General features: G+C 42.3%; 1 long non-coding RNA gene across 1 annotated transcript; it reads left to right on the plus strand.

Moving 5' to 3' along the window:
* The first annotated feature begins 10,001 nt into the window (after positions 1-10,001).
* Positions 10,002-17,153, plus strand: LOC134543326 (uncharacterized). The gene is made up of 2 exons (XR_010076911.1): positions 10,002-10,343; positions 16,230-17,153. It is a non-coding gene; the product is annotated as an uncharacterized LOC134543326 (long non-coding RNA).
* The last annotated feature ends 1,820 nt before the right edge of the window (positions 17,154-18,973 follow it).

Consider the following 18,973-nt stretch of genomic DNA (forward strand, 5'->3'; position numbering starts at 1 on the left):
ATATAAAAATGCACACTTAACATCCAGTTGATCGATGCACCATTCTTTCTGGACCGCCGTGGAGAGTAGACACCTCAGAGATGTCAGGCGAGCAACTGGTGTATAAACTTCTTCTTCAGGCTTTGATTGTTGGAAAAATCCTCTTGCAACAAGTCTTACCTTCTTTATCTTCTCACCTAAAATCTCATTTTCCGTAAAAACCCTTTTTGAGTCAATGATGTTGTCTCCTGATGGTTCCGGAACCAATTCCCACACATTATTTTTCTTTAGGGTGTTGAGTTCCTCATCTATGGCTGCTTGCCATCCGGATTCCAATGCATCTTGAAATGTGTTAGGTAGTTCTGATGGTAGGAGTCCTGTTGACAACGAAGTTATCAAACTCGTGTCAAAATCTTGCAACCTTTCTAGAGGTCTTACTTTTCGATGGCTCTTTCTTGGTACATTGACGTGAATCAAATTTTCATCTTCTTCAGGAAATCCAAAAAAAAATCATCCTCGGGTTCTTCTTCAAAAGTTGGGTTGTCCTCATCATCGTTTTGTCCAGAATAGTCAAGAATGGAAACTCTGGACGACTGGGGTTGACTCATGACATGGTTAGGTTCTTGAACTTCCCTAAATTTAACACTACATGCTGTAATGATTCTACCCTTACTCTCATCCCACAATATATAACCATTACTAGTGTAACCCATCATTATTAATAGCCTTGATTGCGGGTCAAGTTTAGCCTTGACTTCTTCCTTTGGAACATGGGCATAGGCTACTGACCCAAATACTCTTATCCTGCTCAGATCATTGTAGCTGTACCAAATATCTGCAGGACATCCCTCTTTCAAAGTTGACGTGGGTGTTCTGTGCAGTGTGTATGTTGCTGCATAAATGGATTCTCCCCAAAATTTATTTTCAACCTTGGAATCCAATAGCATGCATCTGGCAGAATCTAATAATGTTCTGTTAAAACGTTCACTCACGCCATTCAGCTCAGGATTTCTAGGCACTGTATATTCTACTTGGATACCCTTCAATTTGCAAAAGTCAGTAAACTGCCCAGAGCTATATTTACCTCCATTGTCACAACGAAGCCTTGATATTCTGGTCTCAAATCTAGCTGACACCATTGCCTCATGCTCCCTGAATTTTTCAAGAACTTCTGACTTATGAGAGAGCAGATAAACCATGGAAAAATGGGAAAAATGATCTATGAATGTCACAATGTATCGTTTAGAGTCATAAGTCGGGGGACAGATTGGTCCAATTACATCTGAAGAAACAACTTCAAGAATTCTGCTGGGTTTCTTCTCTGGAGGTAGGCTTTTGAAGCTTTTCCTAGTTTGTTTGCCCTTAACACAAATCTCACAAAAACTTTTCGAGGGAAAGTACGATGAATGAGACATTCTTCTGTGCACAAGATTTGCATTATTGGTCAACAATACAATGTTCTCATCGATTTTGAATTTGATCACTTAGAGATTGCCAATCAAACTTCCAGACACCAAAACATCGAAGCCCTTATTCAATATTTTTACTTCTGCATTTTCGAATAGTACTCTAAATCCATTTTCCTCAATTCTTTTAACTGACAGCAAGTTATATTCTAAGTTATCACATACCAGAACGTCCTTTATAGTGACAGGCTTACCTTTATAAGTAGCCAGTTGTATGGTCCCACTTTTCAGTGCTTTGAGATGAGTACCACTTTTAGCCACTGCTATGTTTGAATTCACTTTCTGTGTATCCTTTAAAAGCTCTTCGAGTTTCTTGTTTATCAAATGATTAGTAGCACCAGAGTCCACAATGAAAGAGATCGCTGAACTGTCCGACATGAGACACTGACTCTGTACATTTTGCTCATGTTCATTAGCCATCACAAAAGTCACTTCACCATTATTCTCACGCACCTTATGGTTACTCTTATAGTTACCGCTTTGTTTTCCCCCAGTTAATCTACACTCACTTTTCTTATGACCTTTGCATCCACAAGTGTAGCAATTAAATTTGAATGGCACTTTACCTTGGTTTCTGAAACTATCACCATTTGTGTCCATATCCTTCCGCATGTTCCTACCGAATATTTTCTTTGAGTTAAATGCCACCACTTTCTCTTCACTGTTTACCTTTTCCTTTTTATGTAATTCTTCCTGGAGTAGAGCGTTCTTCACATAATTTAAGTTAACATCTTCCGAATTCTTACTAAAAGCAATGTCAATGGCACGAGTCACAGCGTCGTAGGTTTCCGGCATAGAAGAGAGTAGGAGAGTCATGACTTCAGCATCCGACATATTACCACCCGAGCTTTTAATCTCGTTTACCGTATTTTCAAATGTATTGATAAAGTCTTTCAAGTTTCCTGACTTAAACTGAAATGTTCTTAGTTTTCTCTGTAGATCGACTTGTCGGCTTATTCCTTTCTTGATGTAGGTGGAATCCAACATATCCATTATTTCCTTGGCTGTGGATTTATCCATGACTGACTCCAACACATTGTCCGCCAAACACTGTGTAATGATATTCCTTGCCTTCACATCGTTCAACTTAACGACGTCCAAATATTTACCTTCTGAAGGTGGTTTCTGTATGAGAACTTCTACTACACAGGATTGCTCCAGTACCAGCTTGATCCTGTGTTTCCAGAAGGTGTAGACTGTCCCTTCAAACTGCTTTATGTTTCCAGTCTGTTGTAACGGCGTCGCCATTGTGCCGATAACTTCTTACAATCCTCTTAGACACCGAGTTCCGTTTCTGATAGTTGTAGCTATCGTTTCTTAAGCCAATACTGGGCCCATAACCTGTTAAAGTTGGAACAAAGAAATAAAAGGCTTTCTACAGACTTCTGATGACTGTTTTATTTCAGACATTGCAACCACGTTGTAATGCATGCCGCCATCTTTTCACACACACACTCCAGACATAAAAAAAATGCTAGAACAACATTGCCAACTGTCAACACACATTTCCAGACTTACATTAATATAACAAAATTGCTCTATCTAACAAGTAACACCTCCCGTTTTTTTATGTATAACTAGCCACTGGAGCAGTCAGCAAGCGACGAACAGTCTCTGGTGGTACTCTTAACATTTAAACTTAATTTATGTAAATTAATTAACCATAATTATTAAAGAGCATTTGCCATTCAGATTAATTAGGAATAATTAATGTATGTATTTAGAGCTGCTCTCAGCTTATTATTAAAATAATTTCCGAATAACTAAACGTTAGCAACTTTGGCGCGAGAGAACGCTGAGACCTTCCCTTGCGCCAAGGGCAAACGCCAATACCGAGCGACTCGCGGACCAGGGCGGACGTGCGTTCCACAGGGACAGTGGCGTAGCCAGGATTTGTGTATGGGGGGTGTTAAGAAGCATGCCCCCCCCCCCTGTATTAAAGCGGGGTGGGTCCGGGGGTCCTCCCCCGGGAAAATTTGGATTTTAAGGTGTAAAATAGTGCTATTTTAGCAGTTTTAGGTTCTTAAATTTAAATATTGTAATGGTAACAATTTTATTAATTTTAATATGAAATTTGTTTGAGTGATGAATAAGAAATTAATTAAAGATTTAGTGCTGGGAGGGGGGGGGTTGAACCCCAAGAACCCCTCCCTAGCTACGCCCCTGCACGGGGAGCCATCATCCTTTGTCCACACCGAACAATACTTCTGGTAATTATAGTCATACAACCCAAACCTATTTTCTTCGTTTACGTTAACTCCTCATGCGTCCCCGGTCCTTTTACGGTGTAGGGCCTAACCCAGCCGCTTAACTTTAAACTCCCCGCACGAGACATTACACGGGGTAGTTCACCTTACGGCACGGGCCGACTCCCACTGCCAATGAACTTTTATTCAACATCGAGTGCACAGGTGCCGACGCAACTACGTGTAAACTTTGTATTTAATTTAACTGTGGGCTGCGGTTCACACAGGTGAATACGGGCGCCGCCAAATTAGCAATTATCGGGATTGGCCGCCTCCAATCAAATTCCCCCTTAACCTCGGCTGGGGTGAGGGCTTAACTAGCGACAGTGCGTCAGAGCACTCATATTGAATCAAGTGTAATTTTGTAGGGTAATTCCTTGTACGCCGTACAAGTGTAATGTAAGTGTAATTTGCGACTGTAATCGTTCACCTGATTAAACGACTACTCCACACCCTCCGTGCGCGACGTGTCAGCGACAGTAAAATCTCGAGTTCGTGTTTGTTATTGTATTGAGCTTCCCTACCCCAGCTAGGAATCAGTGTATTATGCTGCACAGGACCTGTGATGTGATACCAGCTAGGGGCCCCTCCAACCACAAACTTCGCCGACGGTCCTAGCGGGCCACGCAGGGGCAACGCACCCACGAAATCCAAATTTGGTTAGATGCTGAGCTAACCTGGCGCCCTCCCGGAACACAATTTCATTAAGAGCCAGTTTCCCGCTAGAATACACGCCCGGTCTCGAACACGAGAACCCGGACGACGGCATGCTATTTACACTGCCGCCTGGGCCATTTTCCTGAAAATTTAGGAGACAATAAGTGAAGAGCAAGATGAAAGATTTCATCAAGATATTAAAATTATGTATCATCAAGGAAGATAGGATACGCACATGGTGGTAGATTATTGCTGGAGTTTAAAAAGGGACTGTTCCAAGATATATTCAAGAAGTTCACGAAAAAAAAACTTCCGAAGTGTTGATTGACTTATTGGTTCCATCGATGATTTGGTACTATCTTTGTGTGTGTGTGTGTGTGTGTGTGTATATATATATATATATATTGACGTCGACCCAAGTGTCTCCTCGGCTCCCTCAGGCCGTTATGCCTCGTCAACGTCCTCCCTGTGTGTCCTCAGTGGAGTGCGACGGCCAGGGACGCACCCGCGTGCGCCCTAGCATGCCAGTGAGGGTTATGTCTGTGTATATATATTTGCAAACGATCAAGGGTCTTAAATGTAAATAACTTATTTATTCATTAATATCTCGTGTATGTCTTTGTAAATAATTCAATAACTGTTCTGAAGGGTTTCGCCGTAGTATGTAATCGCAGCCTGGCGCGCCGCGGGACGGAGCTCTCTCCCACGCCGGCCGATTTCCCCTCCCTCCCCGCCACCCGCGGGCGCCGGCCCGCGGGCGAGCGGGGAGAGTCAGTCGCGTCCTGGTCTCGAGCGGAGACAGACGTGTTCGTTGCTCCGCGAGCCGCGCACGTTGCGCTCGGGATTGAACGTTCGCTCAGTCCGCAGTCGGTCACGGCAGCTGAGCTGCCACCGCGAATCAGCTTAGCATTGTTAACTTACGAGTCATCGGGAGACGTGTCTAGCGGGCAGTTTCTACAACGCGAACGTGGTGCTACGAGTCTCTGACCTTTCGCCGTCCACCGAACATTACGTAACGGGCCGCGTATGTACAGCGCTCCGTCTTCGGGCCCTCTCTCACTGGGTCAGCCTAGCATTAATAAACTTTACGATTCGCGCCGAAACGTATTTGAGAACCGCCCCGTCATCAGGGAGTCCGTGTCGCCGTGGTAGGGCACTTGTTCCGCGACGGTTCCGCCAGGCTGCGGCAGGACTTTATAAGCGTTAATAAAAGACGGCTCGTGAAATTCGTTAATGCCGTGTTCTGCTTGCGACAACCTACCAACATTCCTCACAATCACTTCACTCTCCCTCCAGGTCCCGCCTTTCCCGGTCCCGGCCACGTTGGCCTGGACCCACACCTCTCCGACGAGGGCAGTACGGGCATAACAGGACATTTATTTCAACGGGAAAACGGGGACCAGAAGCCGAGGGACGTCATTTGGCGCCCAACGTGGGGCCGTAAGCATACGCAAGCGCACGCAAGCGCGCAGAAGCAGGATAGGACGGAAGCAGGTGCGACCGCGCGGCGTGGGAGCGGCGCGAACTCGAGACGGCGCGCCGGCGCGCCGGCGGGAGATAACGCAGCGCGGGAACGGCGCGAACACGAGACGTTTCGGCGAGAGATACCGCGGCGTGAGAGCGACGCGAACTCGAGACGTTCGGCGTAAGATAACGCGACGTGGGAGCGGTGTGAACCGGAGACGGCGGGCGACGCGACAAGGATCGGTGGCGCGACAGATAACGTGTCGTGGGAGCGCCACGAACCTGAGATCGCGACGCAGCAGGGATCTTCGGTTCAAGATAACGCCGCGAGAGGAAGACACGGACTGAATTACCGAACAGAGACACTCCCGATAAACATGGACGACTTCCAGGAAGCGTACGAGACATGGGCGGAAGCAGACTTTCCGGAGCCCGGCGAGTGCTGCGAGCACTTCGCAGATTACGAGTGCGGTTTCTGCTTTGAGTACCGGGCGTATGGTAGGACAATGTGCGGTGCGGACTCGTGCCCCGGCGGGACATCGGATGGGCGGATCTGCGGGACGTGCGGGAATCTGTGGCACAGGGAGTGTTCACAACTGGTCGCGCGAGAAGAGGAATGGACGTCCTGCTTTACGTGTGACCAGTGCCGAGCGAAACTGGGCGTGGGTGGTGCCGCAAGTGTCTCGACCGCGAAGGTCGAGTGGTCACACTGGGCGGGCGCCATCACGCTGCAGGAGTCGGCGATACTCCCAACGCCACTGCAACCAACGCCACTGCAACCGACGCTGCCGCCGACGCTGCCCACGACACCGCCGCCGACGCTGCCTCCGACACCGCCTCCAACGCAGCCCCCGCCCTATGAGGTGGAGACACCGAGCAGGACATCGCTGAAGACGGAGGAAGCCGCGCCCGTCCAGCCCCTGTGGTACGACTGGCACGCGACGTCCGGGTGGATACGGCAGGCCGACTCAGACGCGCCGCCCCTGACGCCGCCGCCCCCAACTGCCATAGGGGCTCACGAGGGGCCTACGCGGTGCGAACCGGCTGTGCTGACACAACCGATCTGCACACACGAGGGCGTGCCGCGACCACTGTCACGTGGGCAACCTTTGATGCGACGCCGCCGCCTGATGCTGCGGGCGACGCGGAAGGTGCCACGCATCCTCGGACTGTCACGTGGGCAACCTTTGACGCGACGCCGCCGCCCACTGCCGCGCGCGACGCGAAAGGTGCCACGCATCCTCGGACTGTCACATGGGCAACCTTTGACGCGACGCCGCCGCCCACTGCCGCGCGCGACGCGAAAGGTGCCACGCATCCTCGGACTGTCAAGTGTGCCACCTTTGACGCGACGCCGCCGCCTGTTGCTGCGGACGACGCGAAAGGTGCCACGCCCCCTCGGACTGTCAAGTGTGCCACCTTTGACGCGACGCCGCCGTCTGATGCTGCGGGCGACGCGAAAGGTGCCACGCCCCATCGGATTGTCAAGTGTGCCACCTTTGACGCGACGCCGCCGCCTGATGCTGCGGGCGACGCGAAAGGTGCCACGCCCCCTCGAAGTGTCAAGTGTGCCACCTTTGACGCGACGCCGCCGCCTGTTGCTGCGGGCGACGCGAAAGGTGCCACGCCCCTCCGGACTGTCACGTGGGCCACCTTTGACGCGACGCCGCCGCCTGCTGCCGCGCGCGACGCGAAAGGTGCCACGCCCCTTCGGACTATCACGTGGGCCGCCTTTGACGCGACGCCGCCGCCAGTTGCCGCGCGCGACGCGGAAGGTGCCACGCCCCCTCGGACTGTCAAGTGGGCCACCTTTGACGCGACGCCGCCGCCTGCTGCCGCGCGCGATGCGGAAGGTGCCACGCCCCCTCGGACTGTCAAGTGTGCCACCTTTGACGCGACGCCGCCGCCTGATGCTGCGGGCGACGCGAAAGGTGCCACGCCCCCTCGGACTGTCAAGTGTGCCACCTTTGACGCGACGCCGCCGCCTGATGCTGCGGGCGACGCGAAAGGTGCCACGCCCCCTCGGATTGTCAAGTGGGCCACCTGTGACGCGACGCCGCCGCCTGTTGCTGCGGGCGACGCGAAAGGTGCCACGCCACCTCGGATTGTCAAGTGGGCCACCTTTGACGCGCCGCCGCCGCCTGTTGCTGCGGGCGACGCGAAAGGTGCCACGCCCCTTCGAACCGTCACGTGGGCCACTTTTGACGCGACGTCGCCGCCTGCTGCCGCGCGCGTCGCGAAAGGTGCCACGCCCCTTCCATCTGTCACGAGGGTCCCGGACTCAGCAGGTCAGTTCTCCAGTGCCACGGCCCGGTGCTTCATGTCCATTTAATAAATGAGAGGCGTTGACGGACATAACGGCCTCGTCGGAGGGGGGGCATTTGACGTCGACCCAAGTGTCTCCTCGGCTCCCTCAGGCCGTTATGCCTCGTCAACGTCCTCCCTGTGTGTCCCCAGTGGAGTGCGACGGCCAGGGACGCACCCGCGTGCGCCCTAGCATGCCAGTGAGGGTTATGTCTGTGTATATATATTTGCAAACGATCAAGGGTCTTAAATGTAAATAACTTATTTATTCATTAATATCTCGTGTATGTCTTTGTAAATAATTCAATAACTTTCTGAAGGGTTTCGCCGTAGTATGTAATCGCAGCCTGGTGCGCCGCGGGACGGAGCTCTCTCCCACGCCGGCCGATTTCCCCTCCCTCCCCGCCACCCGCGGGCGCCGGCCCGCGGGCGAGCGGGGAGAGTCAGTCGCGTCCTGGTCTCGAGCGGAGACAGACGTGTTCGTTGCTCCGCGAGCCGCGCACGTTGCGCTCGGGATTGAACGTTCGCTCAGTCCGCAGTCGGTCACGGCAGCTGAGCTGCCACCGCGAATCAGCTTAGCATTGTTAACTTACGAGTCATCGGGAGACGTGTCTAGCGGGCAGTTTCTACAACGCGAACGTGGTGCTACGAGTCTCTGAACTTTTCGCCGTCCACGGAACATTACGTAACGGGCCGCGTATGTACAGCGCTCCGTCTTCGGGCCCTCTCTCACTGGGTCAGCCTAGCATTAATAAACTTTACGATTCGCGCCGAAACGTATTTGAGAACCGCCCCGTCATCAGGGAGTCCGTGTCGCCGTGGTAGGGCACTTGTTCCGCGACGGTACCGCCAGGCTGCGGCAGGACTTTATAAGCGTTAATAAAAGACGGCTCGTGAAATTCGTTAATGCCGTGTTCTGCTTGCGACAACCTACCAACATTCCTCACAATCACTTCACTCTCCCTCCAGGTCCCGCCTTTCCCGGTCCCGGCCACGTTGGCCTGGACCCACACCTCTCCGACGAGGGCAGTACGGGCATAACAGGACATTTATTTCAACGGGAAAACGGGGACCAGAAGCCGAGGGACGTCATTATATATATATATAATCAGGGGCGAAACCAGGGGGGGGGGGTTGTTAGGGGTTCAAACCACCCCCTCCTCCCCTAGTACCAAATCTTTAATTAATTTCTTATTCATAACTCAAATAAATTTCATATTAAAATTAATAAAATTTTGACCATTACAATATTTAAGTTCAAGTACCGAAAACTGCTAAAATATCACTATTTTACACCTTAAAATCCAAATTTTCCCGGGGGAGGACCCCCGGACCCCACACTTTAATACTGGGGGGGGGGGGGCGCATGCTTTTTAACACCCCCCATACACAAATCCTGTCTACGCCACTGTATATATTAGTTTATATTAATAATATCTGTATAGTATAGTGATATTTGTATAATATCATAATATTTGTGTAATTTAGAATAAAAATTTCATGTTTAATTTTTATATTTGATTCATGAAATCAACATAAAATAATGTAAAACATACAATTCACTAAAAACATTATACAGGTATTAGAAATTTGACCTACTAGGCAAAAACTATTGCAATATTGGAATTCAGAGTATAAAATTTATATGAAATCAGCTCCAAATATCCCGATACCAAATCTATTGTTGGCCTGTGTAATACTTAGTGTGCAAAAACGTGTATCACAGAAAGGTTTATTTTAACTTCTTTTTATACTTTGCATTTATTAAATTTACTCTACTATTCAATAATTATTGTTTCTAAAAACGTAATTCTTATCTAGGACTGCTTTGACTCTAGGCTTATTTGTTTCAGCGCTGACGCAATACTCTCAATCCTCTATAAACTATTGGTCTTGTCAATGTAGGATGAAATATCATATTTTTATGAACTATTACATTTTCCGTGTGAATTTATTATTAAAACAGTAATTTTCCACACCTAATTACTATTGTTTAAATTTTGGTTGTGTGCCGCTTACACATAAAAATGTTTATACGCACGGCCTGCCAGCCAATTAGAGGCCCATATCAATTCAAGTAAATTTTGATTGAACAGTTGAAAACCTTTTTCTTCTAAAATGGAATGATCGGAACTGGGTTACGTCTATATGAAGATAGGCGAAATTTGACAGTGCTAGCTGTAAATATGTAGTTTAGCGGTAAAATTGCTCCAAGGAGTGATTTTATGTAAGTAGAATTTCACCAAAGTATGATTCCGTAGTGTATGAGATGGTGTGGGAAGGGGATCATCTGTAGAGGTGTAAAAGTAACTAAAAAAAGCATACCTGTATGTATTCGTTACTATCGTATCGTTACTCGTTACTTCTGATATGTACCGCATAACATGCAACGAATCGAGTCGTATTGCGTACGCGTACAGTATAATAAATAGAATATATACAAATAACAATATTTGATAATTAACAGTTTTTGTTAACCAAGAAACAATTAAATCTCATTAGAGTGGCTTTATTATATTATCTCTTTTAAGATAATAAAAAAAAGTGAAAATTCGCGATAATAAAAAACCAAAACATACATATTTCTAATTTGTAAAAAATACTTTCTTACGTTGTTTCTGTTCCAATCTCAAACTTTGTCTACACACACAATACCTTTAATAAAGAGTAAAAATCTTGGACGACGAATTTCCAAATTATTATACTTTACTTAATAAAGAAACGTCGTTCTTTGTAACGTAAATTCATCAAATATGCGCGCGCATGCGTGAAACATACGAAGAATGCGAGTAACGAAATGCAGCTGTGTGTAACGTTTCGTTACTCGTATATAGACGGCGCACCCGTTACTCAGTAACGAATACATACGGTATGCTACAGCTCTAATCATCTGTAATGTGACGAGCAGACTGGAACAATGGACGGAGTTGAATGGGATGTGGCTGGATGTTTAAGAGACAAAGGTGGTTAGGTTCACGAGGGAAGTGTATATGTGGAAGGGGAAGGAGATAAAGGAGCCCGAAGAGTGAAGAGTATAACTACCAGGGGATGACCCTACAAATTAACCTGGGACGGGAAAAGCAGGTTCAGCGTGTGGTGAGGAAAGTGTAGGAGGGCGTTGGAGCTGCCTGGCAGGATCATGCAGGGGGCAGAGAGGAGGCCAGCGATGGAGTATGGGGCTGTGATCTGGGACCCCTACCTAGTGACTGAGGTTAGGGAGCTGGAGAAGGTGCAGCGTAGAGCAGTGAGGTGGGTGATGGGTATGTGGAAGAAAACGAGGGGCAATAGTGGAAGATGCATAGTCCGACTGAGATGTATGAGCTAGGGTGGGAAGCATTACAAGGTAGGAGAAGGGTGGAAAGGTTAGTCAGACTGTATAAGGTAATAGAAGGGGGCTGGGAGCAGCTGGGGACTAGGATACACAAAGGTTGTTATAAAGGGAGGAGAGATCACGGATAGAAGCTCGAGAAGGACTGGAGACGAACAGAAAGGAGTAAGAACTCTTTTCTTGGCAGGACAGGAAGGGAGGGGAATGGGTTGGATTAAGAGATGGTAGGGGTGAAAGATGCAAAGGATCTGAGGAGAATGATATGGAAGGGGGGGGGGGGAGTGAGTGAAAAGGGAGGACTCCTTGCCACTGGGTAAAAGCTCAATTGTAATTGTAATATTCAATTCAATTCACACGAATACCGGTACTACATCTTGTGGGCCAGTAATATATGTTAAACCTCTCATTTGAAAACAAACAACTGAGTTAATGTAATGTCAAACTAATTTTAATAATAAACACTCGTCGTTACAAGCAAACTATCATAACTGTAATTTATCTTACTGAACTTAAGAGACTCTCTGACCCAGAGGTCTTGTTTGAAATAAACTTATTGGGTAAATATGTAGAGTAGCTGTATATGCGGAAAAAAAATGCTAAAAATCCGAAAATACTTTTATTTTATGCTCTTTCACTTCCTCTTTTCAAATCAACCGGCGGAGATAATAAATTCCAAATACTTTAGGAGATATAGAATTTTTTAATTTTGAACATGTAGAGTAGCTGTATTTGCAAAAAAAAATTCTAAAAATCTGAAATTACTTTTATTATATGCTCTTTCACTTACTCTTTTCATTAAAACCAGCGGAGATAAGAAATTCCAAATACTTTAGGAGATATTGAATTTTTTTAATTTTGCAATACAACAACTGTACAACCATTCGAATGCCACCATGTTTGTTATTTTGCCGTGTGTTCGTGAATGTATAATAAATCAAATGGTCAATTAGGTCAGGTCAGTTACATTATTAATACTTTCAAACTAAGCGGACATAAAAAATAATGTGAATTAATTTTAATGGCTGTTTAGTTTTAAAATATTTATAATGTAACAGACCTGACCAAACAAACCAGGACAAAGGATGAACAGTAGTAAATAAAATGGTCGATTAGGTCAGGTCAGTTACATTATGAATACTTTCAAACTAAGCGTACATTAAAAAAAATGGTTGTCTGTAAAGTCGGTTTACAGACGGTAGTTTAACGTGACGTCATAACAAAATTGATGAAATGATTGATCCAGAAGAAAAGGAAATATCATATTCGGCCTGAGACTGAGCCGTAATAGGTTTTTGCAACCAAACCATTTATTCATTAAAAATATTATATTCTTTGAGGAAGAATTTTTTTTTATTTTTCTATCTTTTGCATGATAATATCTACCTCTGCATACTTTTACGAATAAAATTGAATCATTTTTATTGAATTATCACTATTTTGTATGGATACAAAGGAGTGAAATGAAATGTGCAATTGAATTAATAAATTTACTTTTATTTGCATTCATTAATTCAAATATATTTATTACTTTTGAAATGTTGCGTGCGTCGTATTTATTTTTACAAGTACAAAAAAAAATTTCACAGTTGCCGGGTTTCAAACCGACAACCTTTAGTTTAAGAGTTAGGTACGCTAACCACACACCCACGAGGCCATACTAATGTAATGTAGTTTCAAATGTATGTATGTGTGTGTGTGGGTGTGGGTGTGGGTGTGTGTGTGTGTGTGTGTGTGTGTGTGTGTGTGTGTGTATATATATATATATATATATATATATATATATATATATATAAACTTTGTTCAAGGTAGGGGTATAATATTAACACGATTTTATAACAAATACGCATCCCAAATACACCAAACTTATTTATAATGTATTACAATATTTTTTAAAACATTGTGCAAAAGATCCCGGGTGTAATTTGAATTATTATGTGTAACTGTAAAACACCATTGTTGGTTCAAAACGTATTTGAATTTTCAACATTACTTTTAAATAACTGTACCTCTTGTGCTGAAAATCGGTGGATGATCGTTAAATTACATAATATTAATAATTCAAACAACGAAAATATGATTGAAAAGTCAAATCGATGGTGGTTCCAATCGAGTGGAAGAGAGATGCCACGCATGCGTATAATGAGCATGAAGAGAGATGCCACGCATGCGTACAATGAGCAAACAGAACCCATCCGTAGTGGGACATCCGTAGTGGGACACTTTTTCGTGCGTGCAGCCGGCGTTCATTTATTTATTAGACGTTGTCACGTCAATAATATGATTTAATTTCAATGGTTCTTTAGTTTTAAAGTATTTATAATGTAACTGACCTGACCTAACAAACCCCGACAAATTATGAACATTAACAACGTAAAAAAATTTTGTTACTTATTACTTGCGTAACAGTATCCAAATAAAAAATAAGACTTTAAAATTAGAAACGTTAAAAACCCACCTAAGTTGGAGGCGGGTACATTTCCTTTGCCATTAGAAGGAAATGATGTAGTCGTTCACCTACGTCGCGATACCTCCGACGGAACATTAATAAATAAATTAATAAATAATCACGTATTGGTTCATTTGAATTCTGGCCAATCACGGAACTGTCACGTGACAAAATTGTCCAATAAGAAACATAATAGATATTCGTAAACCAGAAACAATGGTTATCGCCGCATGTATACCCAGGTATTGTGATAAAAATTAAAAAAAAATCTATATCTCCTAAAGTATTTGGAATTTCTTATCTCCGCCTGTTGATTTGAAAAGAGGAAGTGAAAGAGCATAGAATAAAAGTATTTTCGGATTTTTAGTATTTTTTTTCGCATATACCGCGACTCTACATATTTACCACTTATTGCTTGCCACTGTTTTGAAGTTAGCCGCAGCTAACCCATCTTTTACAATCACCATGAAATACATACTAAATTGTTGTGTTATTTGGAATAATATCTGAACTATGACAAATATAAGGACTTTTGTTTACTGTATACTACGTCCTACTTATCCCCTGCATAGTATTAAGATAGTGTGAACAATAAATTTTGTGTACTTTGTATGAGCATGCCTACACAAAGTGTGTAGCTCCAATAGTATATAAAATTGTTTCCTATATTCTTGTTTTTCAGCCTATCATTTATTAAGTATTTGGTTTCCCTGACTTTAGAAACAGGTCCAAATCTTTTAAAAACATTATGTATTACAGTTATCTGTGCAATATTTGGACAGCTCATATTTTACGTGATGTATTCAAAACAATTGTGATGTACTATGTTTGTAAGTAGGAACAATTTTCAGTTCAATTTTGTTTAATATTTCACTACTGTGATAAACATTTGTGAAGAAATTTATTACAAAAACAGTATCAGCCACTTTTCTCCTGAACTGCAATGTATACATGTTCAGAATTTCTGGGGTTAGGTCATCTCATAGGTAAATTGCTCTAGATTATCATTTACTAAAAATTTGTTAAAAAAAATATATATATATAAATTTTTTTGTATATTTTCAAGTGTATTTGACTCAGTTGTAGTTATTGAGTTCCTGTTGACAGAGCCATACTCTAATCTAGACCTATGTAACTAAATTGAAATATGTTGTTGAATACATAACAAAATAATAATAATAAAATCACCAATGCGCCAGTTTAACAATCCTTCAAAAACTTAAGTCTAACATGCATTTCAGTAATGCAGTGCGAAGGAAAATTAAACAAAAAAAAATTTTGAGTGATTTTTTCAGTAATCACCGCAGTGATGTGTAAACATCTAACCTTGGTAAAGAGCAAATCCATGTGTTGCAATGTTGCAAATAAATTATAATATGAAACTTGGACACAAAATTTAATGTTAAAATCTTAAAAATAATGTGAGTGTGATAAATATTCAAAAAGTATTCATTTTAGTGAAAAATGGTAAAAAAAAAAAATTCAAACCTATCTATAATTTAATTTAACAAGATGGTGTATTGATTTCTCAGGGCTAGCCGAACAACAGGAGTACCAAATGTGTTGCATGTAAATGCCTCAACAATGAACATGACATTTTCCCCTAGACCGGAATTGTCACTGCCTGTTTTTTTGTGGTTATACTTCCTTAGGCAGGTTGAGGGTGACATTTTAGTTTGCACCAGAAATGCAATGAAATAAGCCCTTATTGCTAAATGGAAATTTGACAGTTTGAAAGTCGAATGCACATGCATGCAGAAACTGCCATAGCCATGAGCCAAAGTCGTAAATTTAATTTTTGAAATTCAAGGAATGTTATTATTTTTGGACAAAATTTTTACCACATTGCATGGATCAGAAAAAATAATTTATTGTGCATTTCTATTGAATCACTTCCAAATCACAAATTACACTGGTCTACACTCAAAATCTATCCAAGTTAAAAATAGTTAATTCCTATTAATTTTGATGTGATATAAACGAATATAATGTTAAAATGTTTACTTAGCTCTCATTTCTTTGATAAACAGGAATTCATTTTGTGATAAAGTGAAATATTCCAATTTTGGTTATTATTTTTTTTATAAATGAAGGTTGTCGACACTGAGGATGCCATATTTTATTTCTAGACAAGCCATTTTGTATTCATAAATGTCCATTGTTGTACTTATAGAACCTATGTCATCTTAATTCTCAGTAATTTTCTGTGTTTGAAGTTAAATGTTCGCAGGTAAATAATAAATCACGTGCAAACTGTTGTTTTTCTTCTTGGGTGAAAAATACATATTCATAGTCTAAATTTTCTTACCTAATCAACTTTTTTTTTGTTTATATTCCAGATTAATTCTTCTTCAAGATGCCACGTAAATGTAATGTGTGAATAACTTTTGCTATGTTTGCGGTGAAGTGACTTTTGCTTCTCAGAAACATGAATTGACTTCATTAGTAAAGACAGCATATTACCATTACTGTGTCTGTAAAATAGATGAGGGTAAACCTTGGGTTACCAATATTTGCTGTAATTCATGTGCAGTAAACCTCCGTTGTTGGTTAAAGGAAACAGTAAAGTCAATGCCATTTGCAGTTTCCATGACATGGCGATAACTTACAAGTCATATCACTGATAGTTATTTCTGTATTGTGCCTCCTCTTAAACATGGAAAACAGACCATCACATATCCAACTTCGACATCGGCAACACGACCGGTACCACATGGAGAAGGTCTGCCTGTCCCTATCCCTCCGGAACATTATGTCCTAGAATCTAATGAAGACATGGAATGAGAATACAAACAACAGCCTGAGTCTTTACAGCAAGTCTCAAAATTATACGCCAGAATGGATCTCGCCCAGTAGGCCACTTAAAATTACTCAATAAAACTTGATGATTTTGTTCGTGATCTGGAGTTACCAAAAAGCAAGGCCGAACTTCTTGCCTCCAGGCTTTGGCAGTGGAATCTCCTGGCAAAAAGTGTGAAAGTGTGTGTTCATGGACATCGAGAAAGAATCTCGATGCCATTCTTTGAAATGGAAAACCTTGTTGCCTGCAATGACGTAAATGGTCTGATGGCATATTTGAGAATGAAGCATAATTCCTAGCACTGGAGACTTTTCATTGACTCCTCCAAGTTAATTTGAAAGCTGTTGTGCTACACAATGGAAACACACTACCATCTGTTCCTGTAGGTCATGCTGTAAATGTGAAGGAGAGCTATGAAAATGTAAAATTTCTTCTTAAAAAAATAAATTACTAAGACTATCAACGGCAGATATGTGGCAATATGAAGGTTGTTGCCATCATACTCAGAATGCAGTTAGAATATACAAAGAATTGCTGCTTCCTTTGTGAGTGGGATAGTCGTGATAGGAAATTACACTACACACAAAAAACTGGCCTGAAAGTAAAATGATGGAACCTGGGGGAAAAAAAAAAATATATATATATATATATATATATATATATATATACACACACACACACATATACATATACATACATTAACACACGCACAGTACACTCCCTTGGTTTCCCGTGATAAAATCTTATTTCCACATAAAGCTCTGACTTATTAATAATTTAGTGAAAGCAATGAATTGAGAAGGAGAAGCTTTCAAGTATTTAAAGACATGGTTTCCTGATCTCAGTGATGCAAAGATCAAAGAGGGAATCTTTGTTGGACCACAAATTTTAGTGTGTGTAAAGATGGAACATTTAATAGGGCCATTGAAGGGAACGAGAAAGCAGCGTTTGAAGCCTTCAAAAATGTTGTTCACAATTTCTTGGGAAATCGAAGAACTGAAAATTACAAATTAGCTGTTAATTAACTTCTGAGGACATACCTAGAGCTAGGTTGTAATATGTCGCTCAAAATACACTTTTTGGACTCGCATCTCGACTTCTTTCCAAGCAATTGTGGCGCTGTGAGTGATGAGGTTGGGGAGTGCTTCCATCAAGACATTTCAGTAATAGAAAGAAGGTACCAGGGCAAGTGTAACTCATTTATGCTTGCAGACTATTGCTGGAATGTCATAAGAGATGCCACAGAAGTTGATAACAAATGAAATTTAAAAAAAAAAAACACTCCCAAGTAAATAATTTCATACATAAGGAACCAAAGGGAGAAATTCCATACATACATGTACGATATATATAAATATCTTTGAACCAAGCGCTAACAAAACATTTCTGGTAACATATTCTTGTTCTTAGACCTCAAAAAATTTGTCGGAATTGATTTTTTGTTCATGATAGAGACAACTTTAAGTTTTTTGTAGACCAGTGTTATTTTATCTTAATAATGCAGCATAGTGTTGCAAATGAAAAAAAAAACAGCAAGGTTTTTTTTAATAGTTTTTTTTTTTCCATTTTAAAAATAAATTCCTTTTTATCCTTTCTAATCAAAGAGACATTAATTAAATATTTAAACATAAGTTTATGTGTGATATAAAGTTTAGACTAAGTAGGTGCATGTTTGTTTTATTTTAAAAAAATAACAATAAAAAATAAAAGTGTAATTCTCGAGAAACACACTAATGCATTGTTTGGTATAGTTTCACTGTTTCACAGCACAGAAAACAAAGCAAATAGAATAAGAGTAAGTACAAACACTATAATTAAATGTTATATAATGGCAAAAAAAAATCTATCCGCCAATAGTCTTCATAGCCAAAGGTCGGAAAACATACACAAAATAATTTTTCCAAACTACAAATGAAAAAAGCACAGTCCACAACACAAGACAATAAGACATACAAGTCCACTCCGTCTCTGCAACACACGTTTAAAAGTTTTTTTTTTTTTTTTTTTTTTTTTTTTTTTAAATTCCACTGAAGCTCCTTTCACAGGCAGCTGAAGTTGCAGGAAGTTCCAAAAACCTTACTGTCAACTTTGAAACTTCTCTGCTGTTGCAAACTTCATTCCACCAAGCTATTGGCGTTATTTTGGAAACTGATTCCCAAAGGAAAGTTTTTCTGAAAAATTCACTTTTTGCACGGTAATTTGCAAGGTCTATTAGCACTGCACTTTCATCAATCCCAGGCATTTTTTGGCAGCCTCAAATATGACTTCTGTAGCTTCAGTCTT

The sequence above is a fragment of the Bacillus rossius genome, assembly GCF_032445375.1.
Source record: "Bacillus rossius redtenbacheri isolate Brsri chromosome 9 unlocalized genomic scaffold, Brsri_v3 Brsri_v3_scf9_2, whole genome shotgun sequence".
NCBI lineage: Eukaryota > Metazoa > Arthropoda > Insecta > Phasmatodea > Bacillidae > Bacillus > Bacillus rossius.